The 24,581-nt window shown below is 37.9% G+C and overlaps 1 long non-coding RNA gene across 1 annotated transcript; it reads right to left on the bottom strand.

The window, feature by feature from the left end:
- Window positions 1-14,949: 14,949 nt before the first annotated feature.
- LOC120095176 (uncharacterized) lies at window positions 14,950-22,520 on the bottom strand. Its single transcript, XR_005490424.2, has 3 exons — window positions 20,253-22,520; window positions 20,057-20,130; window positions 14,950-15,487 (listed from the first exon to the last, which is right to left on the bottom strand). It is a non-coding gene; the product is annotated as an uncharacterized LOC120095176 (long non-coding RNA).
- Window positions 22,521-24,581: the final 2,061 nt, after the last annotated feature.

The following is a 24,581-nucleotide window of genomic DNA, read 5'->3' as shown; positions in this document are numbered from 1 at the left end:
CAAGGATGGTGGTTGATGATTCCTATATTTGAAGGATTTGGTTAATAATCTATTGATTATAGCATGATCATGGCAATTTATAAAATATTTAATTGGTGGCTTGCTTACAGTTTCAGAGGGTTAGTCCATTGTCATCATGGCAGTTGAGTGTAGTAGTAAGCTGGCATGGTGGAGAAGGAGCTGAGAGCTCACATCTGATTTGCAAGTTGCAGGCAGAGAGACATTGGACCTGCCATAGGTTTTTGAAACTTCAAAGGCACACCTCTGACCTCCAGTGATACACCTCTTCCAAGACCATATCTCCTGCAATAAGGCTCCACTGCCATTCACACCAGTGCACCGTGAACAAGTGTTTATGTATAATTTATCAGTGTGTGCAAAAGCTAGCAGTTGCAGCTTCTTCTTCCAGGGATTACTTCCTCCCCAGATGACAACTTGTGACTTCTGGTCCTCACACCGTACTGAGACTAGCAAGCCCTTCCACTCCCCACCGTGGTGTACATAACGTACAAGTTGAGGCTCTAGGTTGTTACTGAGTTGATGTGTTTCCATCAGAGTGAACGCAGCCCCCTGGACTCCATATTTTCTCTCCTTTCTTCATTCTCTCACTGCCTGAGTCAGGTTTCCAGTCACAAGCCATGCAGGTTGTCTCTGTAATTCATTTTCTTGACTATCCTATTAGTTCTAGACATTATTTAACGCAGCATCTATAGACCATTGCATAGACCTATTAGACATTCACTTATCTCAGACCCAGGGCTTCTTGGAATGCTCAAGGGATACTGGAGTTTCAAACACTTGTGTTGAAGGCACACCATGATGGTAATAAGAGCCACCTAATTGGATGTATGTCCAGATCAATAGGAGCAAATTCATGCCTAGCCCTATACATGTAATAAAGTATCCATGGCCAGCGAGGTTACAGGATCGGGAAGACAGCTTTCTACTTCCAGATTATGAAATCAGTACACTCTATTTAAATACCCATCCATCATACCTATTGATGAGCATAGCTCTCATTTCTTATCAAAGAAGCTACATATTAGAGTAGATCAAGATCATTATGAAAAGCCACACTGGTCAAAACACAGAGTTCAACTGACTCTGGCATGTCTAGCCAAATTAATACATTTACGTCACAACCCCTACACTTAAGGCTCAGGGGACATTAAGGAAGAGGGATGGAAAGATTGTGTAAGTCAGTGTACCCAGACAGCTGCTTGGAGATAGATAAAGTCTCATTAAAATGTAAGAGGACTGGAAGGTGAAGGAGGGGAGGTCCGAGAAGATATTATAGGGGGGATTTGGGGGTAGATAGGTTTAGATACATTGAATGAAATTTTCTAACAAATAATTAAACTATGTTTTGTTTTTATACCGATAATAAGTTTTTATTTCAGTAAAAATGTAAAGAAATTGTTTGGATCTTTTGTCATACATTTCTTAATTAATTTCTTAATTAATTACAGAAAATGCTGTGCCCCTCTCAGTTCTTCCTCACAGTGATCCTCTCTCCATTCTCCTTTCCCTTCTCCTAGAGGTTGCACTCTCCCTGCCCCGGGTATCTGCTACCCTGATGCATTAAGTCTTTGCTTGGATAGGCACAACCTCTCTCACTGAGGCCATATAAGACAGCCCTGTTGGGGAATAGCTATCACAGTCAGGCTACAGCTTTAGGGAAAGCCTCAGCTTCAGGTATTGGGTGGCCCATATGGAGACTGAGCTGCACCTCTGCTACATGTGTGCCAGGGACCATGTTCAAGCAAGTGTGTATTCTGTAGTTGGTGGCTTAGTCTCTGAGAGTTCCCAGAGTTCCAGGTTAATAGACCCTGTTGGTCTTCCTGTGGGGTCCCTACCCACTTCAAAGCCTTCATCCTTCTTCCAACTCTTCCATAAGAGTACCAGACCCCTGTCCAATGTTTGGCTCTAGTACCAGCATCTGCTTCAGGGTAGAGTCTCTCAGAAGACAGTTATGCTGGGCTCCTGACTGCAAGCAGTATCATTAAAAGGTCAGGGATTGGTGTTTGCCCATGGGATGCGTCTCAAGTTGGGTCAATTATTGGTTGGCCACTTGTCTAATCTCTGCTCCATCTTTGTCCTTGCATTTCCTTTAGACATGACAAATTTTGGGCTGAAGGTTTTATGGGTGGGTTATTTTATTGTCCCTATTGTTCCTGACTGGGTTCAGAAGGCAGCCTCTTCCAGGGTTACATGTCCCAATTGTTAGGCACCTTGCCTAAGGTCACCCACATTTACTCCTGGGAGCCTCTCCCATCTCAGGTCTCTGGGACTTCCTAAAGATTCCCTGGATACCCAACCAACCCCAGGAACTGCAAATTTCTGGTTTCTCTCTGGTCTCTCTGCAATCCTCTCCCCTCCCTTTTCTCATCCACTTTCCTCCCTCCTATGACTAGTTTGTTTCCCTCTCTACGTGTGATTCAAGCATCCTCACTTCAACTTTCCTTCTTGCTTGACTCCTTCGGTTCTGTGGGGTGCATTCTGTATTTTATGGCTAATATCTACTTATCAGTGAGTACATATCAGGCATATCCTTTTCTGTCTAGGTTACTTCACCCAGGATGATATTCCTCGGCCCATCTTTTTGCCTGTAAGAATCATGATGTTTTTGTTTTTAATAGCTGAATCGTATTCCATTGTGTAAATAAACCACGTTTTCTGTATCCATTCTTCAGTTAAGGGACATCTGGATTGTTTCCAGTTTTTGGCTATTATGAATAAGGCTGCTATGGATATAGTGGAGGATGTGTCCTTATGGTATGGTAGAGCATCTTTTGGGTATATGCCCAAGAGTGGTGTAGTTGGATTTTCAGGTAGAACTATTCCCAGTTTCCTAAGAAACTGCCATATTGATTTCCAAAATGGTTGTCCAAGTTTGCAGTCCCATCAGTTATTGAAGAGAGTTTCCCTTCTCCATGTTTGTACCAGCATGTGTTGTCTGTCACTTGAGTTTTTAATCTCTGCATTTTGAATTGTGTGAGGTGAAATCTCAGAGTTGTTTTAATTTGCATATCCCTGATGATAATGGAAGTTGAACATTTCTTTACGTTCTTCTTGGCCATTTGAGATTCCTCTGTTGAAAATTCTGTGTTTAGCTCTGCATCTGATTTTAATTGGGTTATCTGGTTTGTTGGAGTTTAACTTCTTAAGTCATTTAAATATTTTGTATATATAGCTCTCTCAGATGTAGGGTTAGTGAAGATCTTTTCCCAATCTGTAGACTGGCATTTGTCCTATTGACAGTGTCCTTGGCCTTAAAGAAGATTTTCAATTTCATGAGGTCCCATTGATCAATTGTTGATCTTAGAAGCTGAGACCTTGGTACTCTGTTCAGGAAGTTGTCTCCTGTAGCAATGTATTCAAAGCTATTTCCTAGCTTCTCTTCTATGAGATAATGAAAGCGAGTTTCTTTATATTGCCATTTACTGCAATCTGCAGAATCAGCATCCATACTCAATGTGAATAATTTGTTAATATCAAAATAGACTAGTTTAACACCATGAAAAACAAGAGACACCTGTCTGCGTCTTCATGGAAAGCTACTGTATGAGCCAGAGTTGTGTATCTGGATGTATGAGATATAATCGTATCTTTGCATCAATCAAAGAAAGAATCTTTTCTCTTTTCATTTTTCTGACCTGATATATTCCAGTAAGCTTTTGATAACGACCTGTAGCAAAAACCTAGTATAAAGAGAATGAAACTTCCTTCATATATCAGGGCTACTATATCAGAAATTCCTGAAGTCAATCGTACTGATATAGGATAACACATTAAATTTAATGATCACACTCATTTCTTCCTATGTAATGAGCACTGTATCAAAACCTGCAATGGATACAAGACATTGCAAAGGGATGCCTTCCAAAATGCTTTGGTAGAATGTTTGAACTTCTTCCTCTGTCTAGACCATGCCACTCACTATTCCATGTCTGTGACTGCCGAAGTATTTGGTCAATTATTTGTCTTAAACTATCTATATAGTTTAAGCATGAAACCAGATTTCTTCTAAACCCAAAACCTGTAAACTATATTAAATAAATCAAGAGTAGTAATATGCCTCAAAGGCTATTTGTAATTCTTAGTACAGGCCCTTGATTTAAAGACATGAATTTGGGTTTGGCTTTTCTGGGTGGTATTTGTTCATTGGTAAGATTAATTGATACTATACGTCTTCTTGCAGTGTCCCTGACCCTTATGGCTTCCTAATTTTTTGGCTCACTATTCTACAAGACTCCTTGAACTCTGCCTGATGTTTGGTTATGGGTTTTTATACCTGTTTCCATCTGCTGCTGGATGACGCCTTCCAGGAGGCTTATGCTAAACTCATGTCTGCAAAAAAAAAAAAAAAAAAAAAAAAAAAACAGTATTGTTAATAGTGTCAGGGGTTGTCTCTGTCCCATTGGATGAGTCTCAAGTTGGGACAATAGTTTGGCTGTTTCCTCTGTCTCTGCTCCATCATTAATCCTGTGCATCTTGTATACAGGACAAATTCTGGGTTGAAGGGTTTGTGGGCGAGTTGATTTCTCCCTCCTTTCATTGGAAGTCCTGCATGGCTACAGAAAGTGGCACTTCAGTCTTGGCTATGGTCACCTTCATAGACTCCCCTTGCCTCCCCCAACCCTACTTTCCAGCTAGTCTCTCACCAATTTCCATTCTCAATCCCTGCACTCCCCACACCTGATTCTTATGCCCATATACCTCTTCAACCCCTCTTCCACTCAGTTTCCTCTCTCCATGCACATCTGATGAATATTTTTACCCTTTTGATGGAGATTAACACATCCTCCACTGGGCCTTCCTTATTACCCAGTTTCTTTGGGTCTGTGGATTGTAGTATGGAAAGCCTGCACTTTAGGTCTAATGTTCAGTTGTAAGTGAATACATACCACAGGTATGTTCCTGAGTTTGTGTCACCTCAATCGGGATGATATTCTCAAATTCTGAGCATTTGCCTGAAATTTGAATGTCTTTTTTTTTTGGTTCTTTTTTTTTTTCGGAGCTGGGGACCAAACCCAGGGCCTTGCGCTTCCTAGGTAAGCGCTCTACCACTGAGCTAAATCCCCAGCCCCATGTCTTTATTTTTAACAGCTGAATAGTATTCCATTGTTCAGATGTACCACATTTTCTTTATCCATTCTTCAGTTGAGGGAATTCTACATTGTTTCTAGTTTCTAGCTTTTCTCAATAAAGCTACTATGAACATAGTAGAGCAGGTGTCCCTATGATATAGTGGGGCATCTTTTGGGTATATGCCTAGGAGTGGTATAACTGGGTCTGGTCTTATTGTAGAACTATTCGCAATTTTCCTAGAAATAAGCAAATTGCTTTTCAAAGCGGTTGTACAAGTTTGAACTCCCACCAGCAATGGATGAATGTTCTTCCTTGCTCAATATCCTCACTAGCATGTGCTGTCACATGAGTTTTTGATCTTAGCCATTCTGAAGTGTGTAAGATGTAATCTCAAAGTCATTAGACAGAAACTAAACCGAGAAATAATGAAACTAACTGATGTTATGAATTATATGACCCTAACATACTTCCTAAGAGGAATAGACAGCAGGAGATAATCAAACTCATGGCTGAAATCAATCAATTAGAAACAAAGGGAACAATACAAAGAATAAACAAAACCAAGAGATGGTTCTGAAATAGAAACCTGAGGGTTCTTTAGAACATTAATTTATTGGATGGTGTTTTACTGGGAAAAATACATGAAGGAGCATTTTGCTAAAATGAACACAAGTAAAAGGATGCTTTGCTAATGCAGACACAGATGAAAAGATGTTTTGCTAAAACAAGCACTTAAAAAGATACGTGGTAAAAGATTCTTTGCTGAGGAGGCACATGTATTTGTCTGCCTTACATTGCATAGCTGAGCTCCTTTTGTCAGGACTCCATAGAAAGAATCGCATCAAAAAAACTTCTGATGCTGTGCTGATGGCTTCTTGCTGCTTCCTAGGACTCAGGCAGATTCATAGAGTGCTTTCTACTGAGATAGACTCACAAGCTGAGGCAAGGCATGCGGTGATGGCAGACCATGGACGACACATGATGCTTAAAGAGGGTATAAATAAGACTCAGTGGACTGTGAGACAGGCTTGCTGGTAGAGCTATAGATAACGCTCGATCATACTTCTTTAATTCAGCTGAGGCCTTGCTTTCTCAGCTAGGTCATGCCACTGCTCCTGCTCTCCCGACTCTCCTGAAGTGGACTGCTGTGGTATCGTAAACAGGTGAAGTGTTTGTGAGTGGATTACATTTCAACAAAGAGAGGAAACTCAGGCAAATCTCCCTTATGAATAGTGATTCACAAGTAATAAAATACTGGCAAACTGAATCCCAAACCCCATCACAAACATCATCCACAGTGATCAGGTGGACTTCACCCCAGGGATGCAGGATGGTACAATATACGAAAATCTATAAACACAATGCAGCATACAAACAAACTGAAAAATAAATCACATGATCATCTCACTAGATGCTGGAAAAGCTTTTGGCAAACTCTAACAGCCCTCCATGTTAAAAGTCTTGGAGAGATCAGGGATATAAGATGCATACATAAGCATAATAAAAGCAATATACAACAAGTCAATAGCCAACAGCCAATTAAATGGAGGGAAACATAAACTAAGCTCACGAAAATCAGGGACAAGTAAAGGATGCCCACTCTCACCCTATCTGTCCAACATAGCACTTGAAGTTCTAGCTAAAGAAATCAAACAACTGGAGTTGGGGATTTGGCTCAGTGGTAGAGCGCTTGCCTAGCAAGCTCAAGGCCCTGGGTTCGTTCCCCAGCTCCGAAAAAAAGAAAAAAAAAAAAGAAATCAAACAACTAAAGAAGATCAAAGGGACGAAAACTGGAAAGGAAGAAGTCAAAGTCCATTACTCCTGGACGGTGTGATAGTATACATGAGGGACACCTAAAATCCTACCACAGAACTCCTACAACTGATAACTTCAGCAAAGTGGCAGAATACAAAATCAAAAACAACAACAAAAACAACAACAACAGAAAACCAAACCCCAAACAATAGCCTTCTTTATACAAAGGTAAACAGGCTGAGAAATAAATGTGAAAAATAATAGCCACAGATAATATAAAATATTTTGATGTAACTCTAGCCAAGCAAGTGAAAGACATATACATCAAGAACTTCAAGTCTCTGAAGAAAGAAATTGAGAAAGATATCAGAAAATGGATGAATGGATGACCTGGATGTCTCGTGCTTATGGATTTGTAGGATTAGCATAGTACAACGATCCATCTTACTAAATTACAGATTCAATGCAATTCCCATCAAAATTCTAACACAATTCTTTACAGACCTTAAAAGAGCAATTCTCAACTTCATATGAAAAAAAAAAACAACCAGGATAGCTAAAACAACCCTGAACAATAAATAAAATAACTTCTAAATCTATCACCATTACTGATTTCTGACTACGGAGAAATAGTTTAAAAAAATCCCTGCATGGTGTTGACATAAAAACAGACATGTTTTTCAATAGAATAGAATAAATGACCCAGAAATAAACCCTATGGACACTTAACATTTGACAAAGAAGCCAAGACCATATAACAGAGAAAAGGAAAGCATCGTCAACCAATGCTCCTAGTCTAACTGGATGTCTGCCTGTAGAAGAATGCAAGTAGACAGACAGACAGACAGACAGACAGACAGACACACACACACACACACACACACACACACACACACACACACACACACACACATATATATATATATATATATATATATATATATATATATATCACCCTGCATAAAACTCAAGTCAAAGTGAATCAAACACCTCAACATAAAACTGAATACAACCAAAACTGAATCTAATAGAAGAGAATGTAGGGAACCACCTTGAACTCATTGGCACAGGAGACAAATTCCTGAACAGAACACCAATAGTTCAGGCACTAATATCAACAATTAATAAATGGAGCCTCATGAAACTGAAACACTTTTGCAAAGCTAAGAACACCATCAAGTAGAACAAAAGAGCCGCCTTCAGAATGTGAAAAGATCTTCACCAACCCTACATCCAATAGGGGACTAATAGCCAAAATATATAGAGAACTCAAGAAATTATACATCAAACCAAATAATCCAAGGGAAAAATATGGTGCAGAGCTAAACGGAGAATTCTCAGTAGAGGAATTTCTAACGGCTGAGAAACACTTAAAGACATGTTCAAAGATATTAGTCTTCAGGGAATTGCAAATCAAAATGATCTGGCATTCCACCCCACAACCATCTGAGTGCCTACGAGCAAAACCTCAAGGGACAACGCAGTCTGGGAAGGATGAGGAGCAAGGAGAATATTTCTCCACTGCCGGTGGGAGTGCAACCTTCTTGAGCCAGTCTGAAAATCAATTTGTTTCTCAGAAAAATGGCAATAGGTCTACCCCAGGACCCAGTTAGACCACCCCTGGACAAAGCATGCCCTATCATCCCACAAGAACATTTTCTCAGCTATGACCATAGCTTCAGCAGTCAGTCATAATAGCCAGAAAGTGGAAACAACCTAGATGTCTCTCAGCTGAAGAATGAATAAAGAAAATGTGGTTTCTTTACACAAGGGAATGCGACTCAGCTATTTCAAAACAAGGATATTACATATATTGCAGGCAAATGAATGGAACCAGAAAATATCATCCTGAGTCAGGTAATCCAGACCCAAAAGGAAATCCTGGGCATATGATTCTTAGATTTGGATATTAGTCATAAAGTATAAGATAACCATGCCACAATCCAAAGAAACCAAATAACAAGAAGGGCCCAAAGGAGAATCTTTCTCAGAAGGGAAAATAAAATAGATATTGCAGGTGGATGGATGAAGGGAACTGGTGGGAGAGGGGATTAGAAGAGGAGTGGGACAGATGTGGGGGAACCAGGGATAGGGGGAGGAGGGAGAGAGAGAACAAAAATCTATTCCTTCTCCTGGGATTCTCTCCCATTTCTTGTAGTCTATTGGCGAATTGTGCCTGTTGTTCCTGTTCTCTTTCCTAAATTTCCATCTCCCTGATTCCCTTAGATTGTGTTTTCTTTATTGCTTCTATTTCCATTCTCAGATTTTGAAAAGTTTTATCCATTTCCTTCACCTGTTTAATTGTATTTTTCTGTATTTCTTTAAGAGATCTATTAGTTTCCTCTTTAAAGGACTCGACCTGTTTGATTTCATTGCCCTGTATTTCTTTGAGGGATTTATTATTTTCCTTTTAAAGATATCTATCATCTTTATAAGACTGGATTTAAGGCCATTTTCTTGTGCTTCAGTTGTATTAAGATATCCAGGGCTTGCAGTAGTGGAATCGCTTTTCTTTGAAAGTGACCTGCTGCCCTGGCTCTTGTGCTATGCGCTCTTACACTGGCCTTTAGCCATCTTGATATCCCTGGATTTTCCTGGTGTAGCAGGTGTTGTAGAGAGAGGCCTAATTTGGATGTTCCCCATGCAGCATGCCTCCTGTGGTCAGCCTATGACGGTACATTCTTGGTGCAGCTGCCCTGGATGTTCCTTGTGCAGTGGGCCTGATGGAGGGCAGCAGAGCAGTGGCCAGAAGATGTAGCTGGGGTAGGGTAGGGAGAGTCTGCAGCTAGGTCAGGGCAGCTGGCTCTGCCCTGGGGGGCCAGGCAAGGGAATCGTGGGGAAAGAGATTTAACCTGATTGTTCCTTGTTTGCTGCAGGGTCAAAATGGCAATAGATTTGAATTAGTAACTCAGATCTTTATGCTTTTGTAACCAGGTTAAGGAATGAAGCTACTGAAGCAGAAGATTCTGTTTGTACTAACATTAAACCTGATCTATGGCATTTATGGATAGAAAAACAAAAAAATGTCAAGTCTATCATGTAAATGGGAGATATTGACTTTTTGATTTTAAATAAAAAGGGAAGATTATTTAGCCAAGTGGTGATGTCAGAATTAAAATACAAGAACTTTCTTCATAAGATCACTAGTTTATTATCACATGGATTCTAGTGAGATATTGGGGTTTCTTTTCTTTTTTCTTCTTTAGAAAACCACTACCCAAAGAGCACACATGGACAGACCCATGGCTCCAGATGCATGTGTAGCAGAGGATGGATTTGTTTGGCACCAATGGGAGGAGAAGCCCTTGGTCCTGCCAAAACTGAACTTCCCTCACCCCCCTATGTAGGGGAATGTCAGGTGGGAGAGGTGGGAAGGAAGGTGGTTGGAGAGGAGGAACAGCCTTATAGAAGAAGGGGAAAGGGGATGATATAGGGGGCTTATGGAAAGGAAATCGGGAAAGGGAGTAACATTTAAAATATAAATAAAAATATCCAGTAAAAAATATAGTCCCTATTTTAAAAAAGAAAGAAAGAAAGAAAGAAAGAAAGAAAGAAAGAAAGAAAGAAAGAAGGAAAGAAACAAAGAAAGAAAGCAAGCAAGCCAACTTATCCACACTAGAAAATAGAGGCTTGGAGATAGCAAAGAAGGACTGATTTAAAAGTGATTTTAGAGCTAACAGTGCTTGAGGGCGATCTGGAAATGGGCTGAGCTCAATGGAGGTTTCTAACAACATATATTAGTTTGTCTTAGATTTGACAGTTATATAAATAAATAAGATTAGTGTTTCAGGTGTACAAAAACCAGCTAACAACAGTTAAAGGAAAAGGAGTTAAAAGAAAAAGGAGAAAAGAAAACCTGAGATTGCTCAAAATACAATTTATTGGTGACTCACTGACAAGCACGTCTTAAGCAGCTACACATTAGGTAGACCCCCTATACCACAAGGCAGGGCATTTGGACTTATGTGCTGTATTAGACAAAAGTGACCCTGCCCTCAGCCCATGACTCTTCAAACACTATTGACATGCCGAATGCTAATTACAAAACTGCCCCCTCATCATGGATGATGAGCTTGGAACACTTGACTGAATGTCTTGGCAGCTCTTTATCCTCTAAGGTTTGGATACAGGCCTGGGCCACATGCTTGGTACAGTGGCCTTGGTAACCATGACAGTCACAGCCATATTAAATTGAATCCCAACAGTTATTTTATTTAGTTTTTATTCGTGAGTCTCTGTTATGCTGTTTTATGTTTGGTTAATTCATTCTATAATAACATTTATTATTTCTTCCCATGTCTTTTACTATTCTTCCAATACTAATATCCCACTGTTTGACTTTTAACAGCATAATGCATTATTGTGACTCTGGTGTATAGCACTTTGCTCATAATTTATTCCTCTACTCCTCTGGCTTTATGTGTTGCGTTGAACACCCTCTCTCCATTTTCTGCTACCCAAGCATGGCAGCATTGTCCTGCTTCTCTGAGTCTGACTGTTCCAAATGCCCCAAGAACGGAATTATAGTCTTGTTCTTTCATGAGTGCTTGTTTCATTTGAAGAGCTACCTCAGGTCTACCATGTTGCTATGATTGGCAAATCTCCTTTGTAGATGTTGAGTTGCAACACAGTTGACGGGCCACACTTTTATCACTTTTCTGTAAATGAACCTTTATGTTGTTTCTTTACTTTGTCTATTGTGCTGTCTTTGGGCATTTTATCCCAAAACACTGTAGCTGAATCAGATATCGGTTCTATATTCATACTTATTTTGTGTGAAACTTTTTTGTGTGAATCATTTCCATTGTAGCTGTTCCAACTTACATTCTGTCAGCTATAAACAAAGATTTCACAGTTTCAACCTCTTTTTGGGACACACACACACACACACACACACACACACACACGCACACACGCACACACGCACACAGAGGCAAGAACACTTTAAATGGTAGCTCTCCCAGTAAGTGTGTGGTGAATCTCACTGTGTATTTCACTTCTACATTTCTTTTTAATGATTGATTGTATTGCTGCTTTTTGAAGAGTCATTGATCATCTGGTTTTTGCTGGTTTTGAAAATCCAGTTCAAACCCCTTGCCTGTTATTTGGTCAAGTGACTGATTTTACATTCTGCATTCGTTCGTTTTGTTATTTACTTTTTAATGTTGAATTGTAGGAACTATATTATTCCAAACATTTACTTTTATTCTGAAGATCGACAGTATGTTCTGCAGTTTATTTCTGTTGCCAGGCTGAACCTATTTAGTGAGCTCATCTCCTTGTCCTTTTTTCTGCATTGGTTGCTTGTGATGCTTGTGTCCTAAGTAAGAGCTCATGGCTGAAATCACAATAAGATATTTTTCTTATTATTCTTCTAGGTATTTGGTCTTCAGATCTTATGTTAAACAACCGATTGTTTTATATGGTATAGAATATGGTTTTAATTTAGTCTTTCTCATGAATGTTACATTTTTTGACACCATACACTGAAGATATTTATTTCTTATTGTATATTTTTCTTCACTCGCTTAGAATATAAATTTCTCATGTACATATGGGTTTGTTTTGTTCTTCTAGTTGGTTGTTTTGATGTCAGAATGATACTATTTTAATTAATATCAATTGCTATATATTTTGAAATCTGGATTATGATAACTGAAGTTTTATTTTTGTTTTTTTTTTTAAGTTTGTTTCACTACTTTGCTCTTTCGTAGTTACATAGGAACTTTAAGGAACTGTATTTTTCCTCAGGTCTATTTGGTGTTTACAGTGTAGTTCTTAGGTTTCCATGTTTGGGCGTGTACTTTCCTTCCTTTTGGTCATTGATCTCTGCTTCCTTTTGTTGTCGTTGACAAAGAACCCGAATGCTATCTTATTAAGAAGTGCATTTTATTTCGTAGTTTACCAGAGTTCGTTTTAACATTGCCCTTCGGTCGCTAGTTATTTAAGTTGTTTTTATTCCTGAACCCCCAATATTCTTCAATGTCAGTGTGTGTATGTTTCTGTTAACAGGAATATTTATCCTTTTAGGATAGGTTAGTAGACTTATCACTGTTAAGATACAATCACTGGTAAGTATCTGTTAGAAAGAACTCAGGTAAAAGTGTGATCTAAACTATCCGTGTAATCTATATTCTCCCTCTATTTAAATATGACACAAAGTCCTTTAGGACCTGAGCAACTTTTTCTTAAAATAACCTTTTCTATTTATTTTTTTATTTATCTATTTATTTTTCTTTTCTTTTATTGGCTATTTTCTGTATTTGCATTTCAAATGTTATCCCCTTTCCTGGTTTCCTCTCCAGTAATTCCCATCTCATTCCCCTCCCCCTGCTTCTATGAAGTTGCTCAACCCCCAGTACCCCTCTACTTCCCCCGAGCTCCCCACCCTGACATTTCCCTACACTGGGGCATGGAGCCTTTACACGACCAAGGGCCTCTCCTTCCACTGATGCCTGACAAGGACATTCTCTGCTACATGAGCAGCTGGAGCCATGGGTCTCTCCATGTGTACTCTTGGGTTTAGTTCCTGGGAGCTCTCAGGGGTTTGGTTGGTTGATATTGTTGTTCTTCCTATGGGGTTGCAAAGCCCTTCAGCTCCCTAAGTCCTTTGTCTAACTCCTCCATTGGGGACCCTGTTCTCAGTCCAGTGGTTTGCTGTGAGCATCTGTCTCTGTATTTGTTAGGCTGTGGCAGAACCTCTCAGGAGACAATACTAGTCATCATGTGTGAATGCAAATTATAGCTTTTTGTTTTACACTTGTACTATATTTGAATTAAAAATATAATTATATGAATCCCTCTTCCCTTTCTTGCCTCCAGACACTTAGGTACCTTCTTTCTAACCTATTCATGTCCCCCCTTAAATTAAGTGCCCGTTTTATTATTACGTATAATATAATTTTATGTAACATGTATTTATTATAATATATTATATACAATACTACTATTAATTACCTATGCATATAAATACAACCTGATGAGTTCAAATTTGGGGTGTGTGTGTGTGTGTGTGTGTGTGTGTGTGTGTATGGTTTTATAATTTCAAGGATGAGCCCTTCATAGTATATTGAATAACCAATAAGGGGGCTCATCCCTGGCAACAGTTAATTTTGCCTGAGTCTCAGAAATCATTAACTGCCTGTAGTTCTTTGTCTATGGATGGGACCCTGTGAATTTCCCTGGTTCCACACCATCACATCTATTGTTATTGTAGTTGTTCAGGTCTTGTTTCTGCAGCCATTTCTAGGAGAGCGTGTTTCCCAGCAGGTTTCCTGCTACTCTTTCTCCTACACTCTTCTATTGCCACTTTGGTAGACCAGCACAATGCTTACTACATTTTACGTATTAGTTTCTAAAAAACTTTGAGACAGGTTTCATGGTTAGAGAATTCTGTTGACACAGGTTTAAATTGTTTTTAGGATTTAATATCAAATTGATTAAAGGACAAACTACAATTGTCTGTTCTTTACTTTTTCATCTTTTTTCATTCTTTTCTTTTAAAGCTCTTCTTATAGACGGAATTTTCTGGTTAAACTCAGAAATCACATGCGAGGGCATTGTGCCTGGTATTCGGTTCCTTTTACAATCCCAAATTAAATATTTTCAAGTATTACAAACTACCCACAAATTTAATAAGTAGATATCTTATTCAATTAATCTTAATTTTTGAAAGACAAATCTTGTAGCTGCTTAAATCAGAAACTTAAACTCAAATTTATAAATGAGCTAAACTTTAAGCCGCTGTTTAGTATCAGAGACATAGTTAATGACTTCAACCTAAATATATATCTATGTCAGGAAATTACTCATGTCAAATTAGAATTCAAAATTTAGTCTCTTATTCTAATTGGCCAAATTATATGAAACATTAATAAGAAAATAAAATATCTAACTATGCATACTTTTAATTTAAAACATTAATATTATGGGTGAATGATTTTAAATATATTTATAATTCATTTTATGACATATTTATAAGGTTATTTTGTATAACCTTAGAACTTAAAGGAACTATTAAAATAGCAGATTATTTCATGAAATTTAAGGATGAAGGTTTAATTGTTTTTTTTGTTTGTTTGTTTAAAGTCTCAGATTGCCTGAGGTCCCAATCGTGACTGTAACTTTTTGACACGAGGCTGTCTGATGTTTTGTTAGTGACCATCATGGATACTCTCAATGTTGTGTCTTTCACGATGTGGATATCTCTGTATGAAAATCAAGCTCTTCACACTTGGAGTCATCTTGAACATTCTGCAATGATAACCGCTTGTTTGGACTTCCCATATTTAGAGCATAGATAAATATCTTACCAATTAACTGCAATATGTTAAATTTTTGTTTAACACATCAGTTTAATTTTTCAATGGATAGTGGATATTTAAATTATGCCAATGAGTTTTCTGAACAAATAGTTTCTTTTAATCTAATGGCAGCCCTAACACCTGGTAGCTACTAATATCCAACTTTTTTAGCCTTTTCAACACCTTTTCTTTGCCTTCTTTTTTGATAAAAAACATCATTTCCAGATGGCAGCCATTATTTCTAGTTAAGTAGGATCTTCACTATGCTCTTGGATGAAATGTTCTATCAGCACCCACTCTTTCCTCTTTCTGAAACAAAGTCTTCTAAGCCAGCAAGCCTAAGGAAGTGAAAAAACACACCCTTTATGCAAGCATTTTTATAGAATATATTTACATGTATGTGCATATATGTATATGCATATATATGGCCATACTTGTGTGTGTGTGTGTGTGTGTGTGTTATTGATGGTTTTATTTTTTTATTCTTGAAGTCAGTACTGTAGGACTACTGATGTACTCATTGAACTATATCCTTAGCTGAGTTTAGTAGGATGTTTTCAAGTTAATTTTTATTGAATACATATGATTAGTGTGGCATGTTTTTAAACCACCTGATTTTGTGATGCATTCCTTGGTACATAAATTTCACTATAAAATAGCTTCCTAGTTCTGAAACAAGATGCAGGGTATTCATGTGTGACATATTCATGATAAAATCTTGGGCAAATCTCCATGAAATTTAAAGGCAAATGAACACTATAGGTAGATGTCTAGGATAGGAAAGGTAGATTTTTCTTTCCCTTTGTTATAAAATCAGGTAGCTAGCAGCTCTCTTCAGAATGGTGCCCTTTTGAGAGTGTAGGTCTATTGTACAGGCACCATGGCCAAAACTGTATTCTTCTTTTGTTGAGAAAAAATATACACTTTGGGTCTCTCTCTCTCTCTCTCTCTCTCTCTCTCTCTCTCTCTCTCTCTCTCTCCTCCTTCCTCACCCTCCCTCACCCTCTCTGTATGAACACACATACACTACACACACATACACAGACAGACACTATGATGGCTGCTCTACTCATGGAGCTATTATATCAGTTCTATGTTGGTTAAAAATGTTGTCTGATAGCTTCTGAATATGACATGTCAGTGTGGTGTTTCTAAATTCTTGTAAGAATATCAATATAAGATACAAAGATTAACATGCTTTGCCCAATTACTAAATACCTTGTTAAAGATTCAGTCTAAAGTCATGTACATTTCCTTTAATATGTCTGGTTGACAGGTAGGCTATTTACCTCCTTAAAACCTGAATCTCAGACCAAGCTCTTTTCATGAGACATGGATTAATTGTTTGCAATTTATCTACATTGCAGTACTTAATGAATAAAGTTGCAATATGTGTGGATCCTTCTAATTTATAATTCTTGATAAACATTGTTCCAGTGCATTTTCAATGATTCCCATTCCAGGATCCATTAGTTTGTCAGAGAGTATCCCAAGGTTGTTACAATTGGTATACAATTTGAAAGAAATGCTTGTGAGACAGAAGAAGGGACCATAGACCACCTACCAATGTAAATGTAATTTAACCATATTCTCTCTCTCTCTCTCTCTCTATATATATATATATATATATATATATGTATATATATATATATATGTCTGTGTGTGTGTGTGTTTGTGTGTATATATATATATATATGTGTGTGTGTGTGTGTGTGTGTAATTCTTGTCTTGAATGTACTATTTCTGATTTGTCATTTTTATCTGTTACAATGGATTTAAAAGCATGCAGGCTAATGGTCTGTTCTGGTCATGTAATTTTTTTATATTCCGTTTTCAATACCTGGTCTCTCCTAGATCCCAGAAACATGCAAAGATTAGTTTTGAAACAGATTGAAGATTCGCGATTTTTGTAGTAGGTAGATATGTTGTTGCTCGACAAACTGAGAGATATGCTACATATCTTCATGTACTTATGTTTGTGTGTAGTTTTGTTTATTCTATTTGGAATCACAGTGGATCAAAATGATTATTTATATTCAAGCATAGATGATGTTAATATGAATTATTTTGCTCACACTTTGCAATTCCTCAGATACTTTTGGTAGTCACAGTTGGTTGAAAATTACTATTAGACTCTAGCAGTAAGACTCTGGCATACTGCAAAACGTCATGGCATACACTGTTCATTCTTTACAGCAACATATTAACCCCCACAAAACCTGAGATTGTTCTGAATTTGAGAAATTTAACTAGGACTACTGGACCTAATGCCTACTCATAGATAATTCTATTTTATTGTTGAACCATGATGCATTTTAGAATACAAGGTGTCAATGAAACAGAGAGAGAGAGAGAGAGAGAGAGAGAGAGAGAGAGAGAGAGAGAGAGAGAGATATGCTGGTCAGCTATTTATTATGCAATTTAACCATGTCAGCAACCAACCAGTGTTAAAGATGTTGCAAAGACATTACTGCAGCTTTGTCCAGCCAGTGATTACTACTTTTGCTCTTGATCATACTTAACACTGGATGCTCTCTAGTTCATAAACCACTTGTGACAGAGGAGTATTTAAAGCAAAACTTTTTGAAATCTTTGAAGCTTTATCATTCCTTTCCTCCTCCAAAATATTTTGACTTTATGTGGGCGATATGAAGTGCAGCAGTTGCACTGAATGAGGAAAGAACACGTCAGAGTGAAGCATGTTACTCCTAGAATCCTTACTAGTATGGTGAATTACTGAATCTTCATAGGATTTTCCAGTCCTCTACATCCCTGAGTCTTCCAGTGATGGGTTGCTTCTCATACCCCACTCCTCAGGCCCTACCCTATGATCTTCTTGCCATCCCCTTTTAGAGAATCGATACACCATGAAGCCCCAGTTCCAATTTGTAACTCATCAAGAAATTTCAATAAAAGCATGGATGATATACTATTGTCCTTGTCATAATCATCTGATGATAGAGAACACAACAGTGTAATTAAATTGCTAGTTATAAAGTATGTTCTAAAGTTGTGATATAGTTATATTAGGGACCAAATCGTGAAGAGTGTGTATTACTAGAAACATTAGCCAGTAAGGTCCATAGACCTAATTACCACTACCCACAGTTCAACTACTCTTTGCAGAGATTAGAGATATAAAATTTGAATAGGGACAACTGTTAAGTGTATAAGTGCGGTGATCATCTTCACTTCCTCGTGGATCGCTCTAATTTTTAATATTAATTATTTTGACAAAGGAGGGATATGTGGCGATTTCTTCACTGGAATCTTTTTATAATGGGCTTTGCTCCACCAGTCAGGAAGGCAATTTAAGTCTCGACTGAATGTTTTCTATGTTGTTCACAGTTACATATGGAAGAAACTTGGAGTAACATCAGAGTGGGCCCCACAGTTAGACTTATGAGGTGTTTTTGAACCAAATTTCCATGTATTCACATGTTGCCAAAAATTGAGTGAAATAAATATAACATTTTGGTGTAACATATCTGGTGATGTAACATGTCTAGGGCTGTGAAAATAAAAAATGTTCTATTAGAATAAGAGAGAAGAAAAGATAGAAGGGCTTAGGAAAAAGAAGCAGAAGAAGAAAAAGAGGAAGAAGAGATCAGGAAGAGGAAGAGGGGAGGGGAGTGGAAGTAGGAAGAAGAGAGGAAAAGGAAGGAAACAAGTTCTTGACTTTAAACTTTGTTTCTTAAATACCCTCCCCTCCTTTTTAAACCATGGTCTCTAAACTTAAAATATTCAGTCTTTTCAAACTTCCTATAGACATAGGCATTTTTTCTTCAATGATAAAAGCACCGGTGTTAAATTACTCTGGAGATTTACTGAAGACCTTTTAAAGAATAAATATTGACCATTTATACTTGTAATATGCACAAAACTTCTTTCACTTGGCTCGTTTTTCACTTTGAACAAGCTCGCGTTTGTAGATTAACTTGTATCTTGAACTGTCATGCACACAAAACATGGCAGGTAACTTAAGCCTTCTGCAAATCGCTCTTTTATTTTATTATACAATATGATCAACACCACAATTTGATGCTTCTCTATAGCAAAATTAATAAGCTTCATATTAGCTATTTCCTGTAGCTTTCGGACATGAAAGTCCTATAAAGCTTGCATGAAGATTAGCTTTGAAAGTATGTCTTAAAGTCCTTTTGTACCCACAATCTCATTCTTCAGTTTTGCTCTTCAACTCTGCTCTTTCTGATTCTTCTGCACTCTAAGTGGAATTGTCCCTTAAAATCTTATGATATTCCTCACCCTTGTACTAATTAAAGGAAGAGCTCCTAGGTTTTCCCAGTGCTTTCCTTGTTATTCCAAATTTAGAAGACAGAAAAAAGGTTGTCATGGAGATAGGTGTTAGTATGTTTTTCTTAATTAAGAAATGGAGTAATTTAAAAAATAGAAAATATACTTAATGTCCTTTGTGACATAAGACAAGTCTTACTTCACTATTTGTTTTTGTCAATTAATTCATATGCTGACATTTTCCTTAAACCAAATGATCTCTATGTTCAGCTCCAACATTGTCAGAAACATATTTCACATACAAAGTAAAAGCTTTCAAATCAATATATATTAAACTGACAGTGAAATCAACATTATGTCATGTTTTTCAAACCCTTGAAGCCAGATGCTTTTGAATTAAAAGTTAGTAGAAAAATTAAGAGACCTATACATTCATTTGGTAGACTTTGTGATGCACATCTTAGATCTGAGACAGTATATTCTTTTATTTTTAATAAAGGGATTTTAATTGATCATTTAAACTGATTATATTTTTTTGTTTCTTGTAAGACTCAAGTTCAGTACCACATTGAAGTAAGTAGGCTATCATGCAAGCAAATTTTTAAAAAGCCATGGCTGTCCTGTCCACAAATGCAGTCATCCTGCGTTCTTACCATCCAGCGAGGGTACTCTTCCTTTATTATCTCATTTTCCTCTGGGTGTTGTTCTTTCTAGTGTAGTGAAACACCTGCCATTAAGAACAGACCACTTTGTGCTTAAAATTTAAAATGCAGTACTGTGGTAAAATTAACAATGAATCTTTCTTCATTCTAGTAATACATCCAATTTGCCAACAATAAATGGACATACCTTTAGGTAAAAGATATGCATTAGTTTTTTTTCAGCTGCTCCAATAAATCATCAGAAACATAGCTGCTTGCAAAACTCAAACTCAACAACATAGAGTTCAACAGGCCAGGCATCTGGAAGGACAGACCAAAGTCAACGTGTTTGCTAAGTTGTGAGCTCTGCAGGTGAACCTACCTCTTGACTCACCTCAGTTTTTAAAGTGCATCCTTTTGTCCTCTGTTTTTGTCACCACATCTCCTCTTCTCGGGTGTATACCATTATGCTTCCCTTTTATAAGGACTCTTGTGACTATATCGCATCCACCTGGATAATGCAGGAAACGTCTTCATCTCAAGACTTTGGATTATCTAGTCAGTAATGTAAAGTAATACAATCCTGCATTCTCAGACAAATGATCTGTCCACCAAGAGATTGTTGTGATATAATATATTTTGATATTTATTCTTAAATCCCCTAACGAGCATGACATCTTGTTTCGATAATTCAACTTTGGTTAGAAAAGATTTTATCTAAAGTCACAAATACTAAAACATAGTAACTAATGGCTGCGTGAAACAAAACAATTCAGTGCATGAAATAAGACTAGATACATAATTCAAAAGGAAACAAAATGATGTGAGATTTCCAAGTGTTTCATGTAACAAAGAAATGGATAGTGGTTCATACTAGATCACAAGGTAATTAGATTCCTTCAGCTATATTGAAAGTCTAAAGACAATTCTTTAATTGAAAATAAAAATATGCCAGAGGTTATTTAATTTAGGGATCAGATCCAATAGAGAGGAATTAGATGACAGAACAAAAATTGTATTATAGGCTGCATAATTTAAAAATTATTTATTAAAAAGATGATTTTTAAAAAGCTGTGATTATCACACCACATGGAAATAAATGTTTCAGGTCTGCAGCAAGGCCATCAAGCCAGCCACCCTTGTAAACAAAATCTGATGCATAGTCACCAAGTGACCCATTTTTGTTTCCAGGCTCTCTATGAGAGGGTCCTGATACACTCACGGCAGTAATTACACAGGATGCCTTCTTGGAATTGTTAATAATACATGAGAAAATGCCTCATTTTCCCATAAATATATGGAATAAATTAGGGATCTTATTAGTGCTTCGACTTATGCAATTGGTAATCATTATCCAGGCTTCTGACTTTAGGAGAGAGGTCCACCAGGCACCTGTTTATAAGGAGATCAAAAGATCAAGCAGATGATCTTGACAAATGTTCTACTTCATTAAATTGTTCTCATGTGGCAATTTCAATGGGGATGCTTGCTAACTGTTTACGGAGTTGCCAAAGTTCAGGTCTTTGGAGAGTTACCTTTTATACACAGTCTTTAAATGGGGACTTTTAAAGGTTACATTGACATATGCCATCCTTACCCCTCAATCTCCATGTCTATGACCTCTGAGGAACACTGATAATAGCCTTGTGAAGGGGAATTTGCTACTCAACAGGGTATATTGGAAATAATGGCTTAGTGGGGGAAACTAATGATTTTCTCATAAGACTGTGGGAGCTTTCTCTGGTTGACATCCTTTTGGTAAGCTGAATGGCTTTTCCTATGGTAATGCAGGAAATGAGTGAACTGCACATTAAGGAGCTGTCTTCATAGGGAAATGTATTGACATTTTAGCATTATCTGAATTGTGTTTTAAGAGTGGCTTTGTCAAATTAAAATGAGTGACATGTCAAAGCAAAAATTACAAGCATTCTCAAGATTCAGAATGCTTATTAAATATTCTCTAGGTCTAAGGGCTCAAAACTTAGGAGATAATTTAGGCTATGGACCTCTGACTTCTTTATGGAGTCTGTGCAGGATAATCAGAGGTTTTAACTCTCATTTCATCAAACCTTTAGCAAAGCAACCCTTTCTTCTTGACGCCAGCTTCATATTGACAAAGAAGGCAGCTTTGTGGAGCTGAAATGGATCAAACTGGTTCATGAAAACCAAAACCTTTTTTTTTTTTTACCTTGAAGTTGGCCTGTAACAATTCACATTTATTCTTTGTCTTCAGTTTCAAATGTCCATCTCCTGGGCAGGATTCATACTTTTAAAACCAAATAATTAATATTTTTGCAAGCTGCTATTCAAGTCCCAGTGACCAGCCAACTCCCTGGTCCTTGTATTCAAGTTTCAGAAGTGATCCGGCACTGATTATACCAGAACAACAAAGCCTCTTTTATAAATAGAAAACAACTTTACAGTTTGATTTTAGAAAAAATCAGTAACTGGGTGAAAAAACTATTACAGAGCTAAACTTATATATACACTACTTTTCTTTTCTTTTTCTTTTTTTTTATTAACTTGAGTATTTCTTATATACATTTCGAGTGTTATTCGCTTTCCCGTTTCCGGTGTTCCCCTCCCCATCCTCCCCCCATTGCCGCCCTCCCCCAACAGTCTAGTTCACTGGGGGTTCAGTCTTAGCAGGACCCAGAGCTTCCCCTTCCACTGGTGATCTTACTAGGATATTCACTGTTACCTATGAGGTCAGAGTCCAGGGTCAGTCCATGTATAGTCTTTAGGTAGTGGCTTAGTCCCTGGAAGCTCTGGTTGCTTGGCATTGTTGTTCATAAGGGGTCTCAAGCCCCTTCAAGCTCTTCCAGTTCTTTCTCTGATTCCTTCAACCGGGGTCCTATTCTCAATTCAGTGGTTTGCTGCTGGCATACGCCTCTGTGTTTGCTGTATTCTGGCTGTGTCTCTCGGGAGAGATCTACATCCGACTCCTGTCGGCCTGCACTTCTTTGCTTCATCCATCTTGTCTAATTGGATGGCTGTATATGCATGGGCCACATGTGGGGCAGGCTCTGAATGGGTGTTCCTTCTGTGTCTGTTTTAATCTTTGCCTCTCTATTCCCTGCCAAGGGTATTCTTGTTCCCCTTTTAAAGAAGGAGTGAAGCATTCACATTTTGGTCATCCGTGTTGAGTTTCATTTGTTCTTGGCATCTAGGGTAATTCAAGCATTTGGGCTAATAGCCACTTATCAATGAGTGCATACCATGTGTGTTTTTCTGTGATTGGGTTACCTCACTCAGGATGATATTTTCCAGTCCCAACCATTTGCCTACGAATTCCATAAAGTCATTGTTTTTGATAGCTGAGTAATATTCCATTGTGTAAATGTACCACATTTTCTGTATCCATTCTTCTGTTGAAGGGCATCTGGGTTCTTTCCAGCTTCTGGCTATTATAAATAAGGCTGCGATGAACATAGTGGAGCACGTGTCTTTTTTATATGTTGGGGCATCTTTTGGGTATATGCCCAAGAGAGGTATAGCTGGATCTTCAGGCAGTTCAATGTCCAATTTTCTGAGGAAACTCCAGACTGATTTCCAGAATGGTTGTACCAGTCTGCAATCCCACCAACAATGGACGAGTGTTCCTCTTTCTCCGCATCCTCGCCAGCATCTGCTGTCACCTGAGTTTTTGAACTTAGCCATTCTCACTGGCGTGAGGTGAAATCTCAGGGTTGTTTTGATTTGCATTTCCCTTATGACTAAAGATGTTGAACATTTCTTTAGGTGTTTCTCAGCCATTCGGCATTCCTCAGCTGTGAATTCTTTGTTTAGCTCTGAACCCCATTTTTAATAGGGTTATTTGTCTCCCTGCGGTGTAACTTCTTGAGTTCTTTGTATATTTTGGATATAAGGCCTCTATCTGTTGTAGGATTGGTAAAGATCTTTTCCCAATCTGTTGGTTGCCGTTTTGTCCTAACCACAGTGTCCTTTGCCTTACAGAAGCTTTGCAGTTTTATGAGATCCCATTTGTCAATTCTTAATCTTAGAGCATAAGCCATTGATGTTTTGTTCAGGAAATTTTTTCCAGTGCCCATGTGTTCCAGATGCTGCCCTAGTTTTTCTTCTATTACTTTGAGTGTATCTGGTTTGATGTGGAGGTCCTTGATCCACTTGGACTTAAGCTTTGTACAGGGTGATAAGCATGGATCAATCTGCATTCTTCTACATGTTGACCTCCAGTTGAACCAGCACCATTTGCTGAAAATGCTATCTTTTTTCCATTGGATGGTTTTTGCTCCTTTGTCAAAAATCAAGTGCCCATAGGTGTGCGGGTTCATTTCTGGGTCTTCAGTTCTGTTCCATTGGTCTATCTGTCTGTCTCTGTACCAATACCATGCAGTTTTTATCACTATTGCTCTGTAATACTGCTTGAGTTCAGGGATAGTGATTCCCCCTGAAGTCCTTCATTGTTGAGGATAGTTTTAGCTATCCTGAGTTTTTTGTTATTCCAGATGAATTTGCAAATTGTTCTGTCTAATTCTTTGAAGAATTGGATTGGTATTTTGATGGGGATTGCATT

The sequence above is a fragment of the Rattus norvegicus genome, chromosome 10, assembly GCF_036323735.1.
Source record: "Rattus norvegicus strain BN/NHsdMcwi chromosome 10, GRCr8, whole genome shotgun sequence".
NCBI classification, from domain to species: Eukaryota; Metazoa; Chordata; class Mammalia; order Rodentia; family Muridae; genus Rattus; species Rattus norvegicus.
Note: the sequence above shows the minus strand (reverse complement) of the source record. Positions and strands in the feature narration are given on the sequence as shown.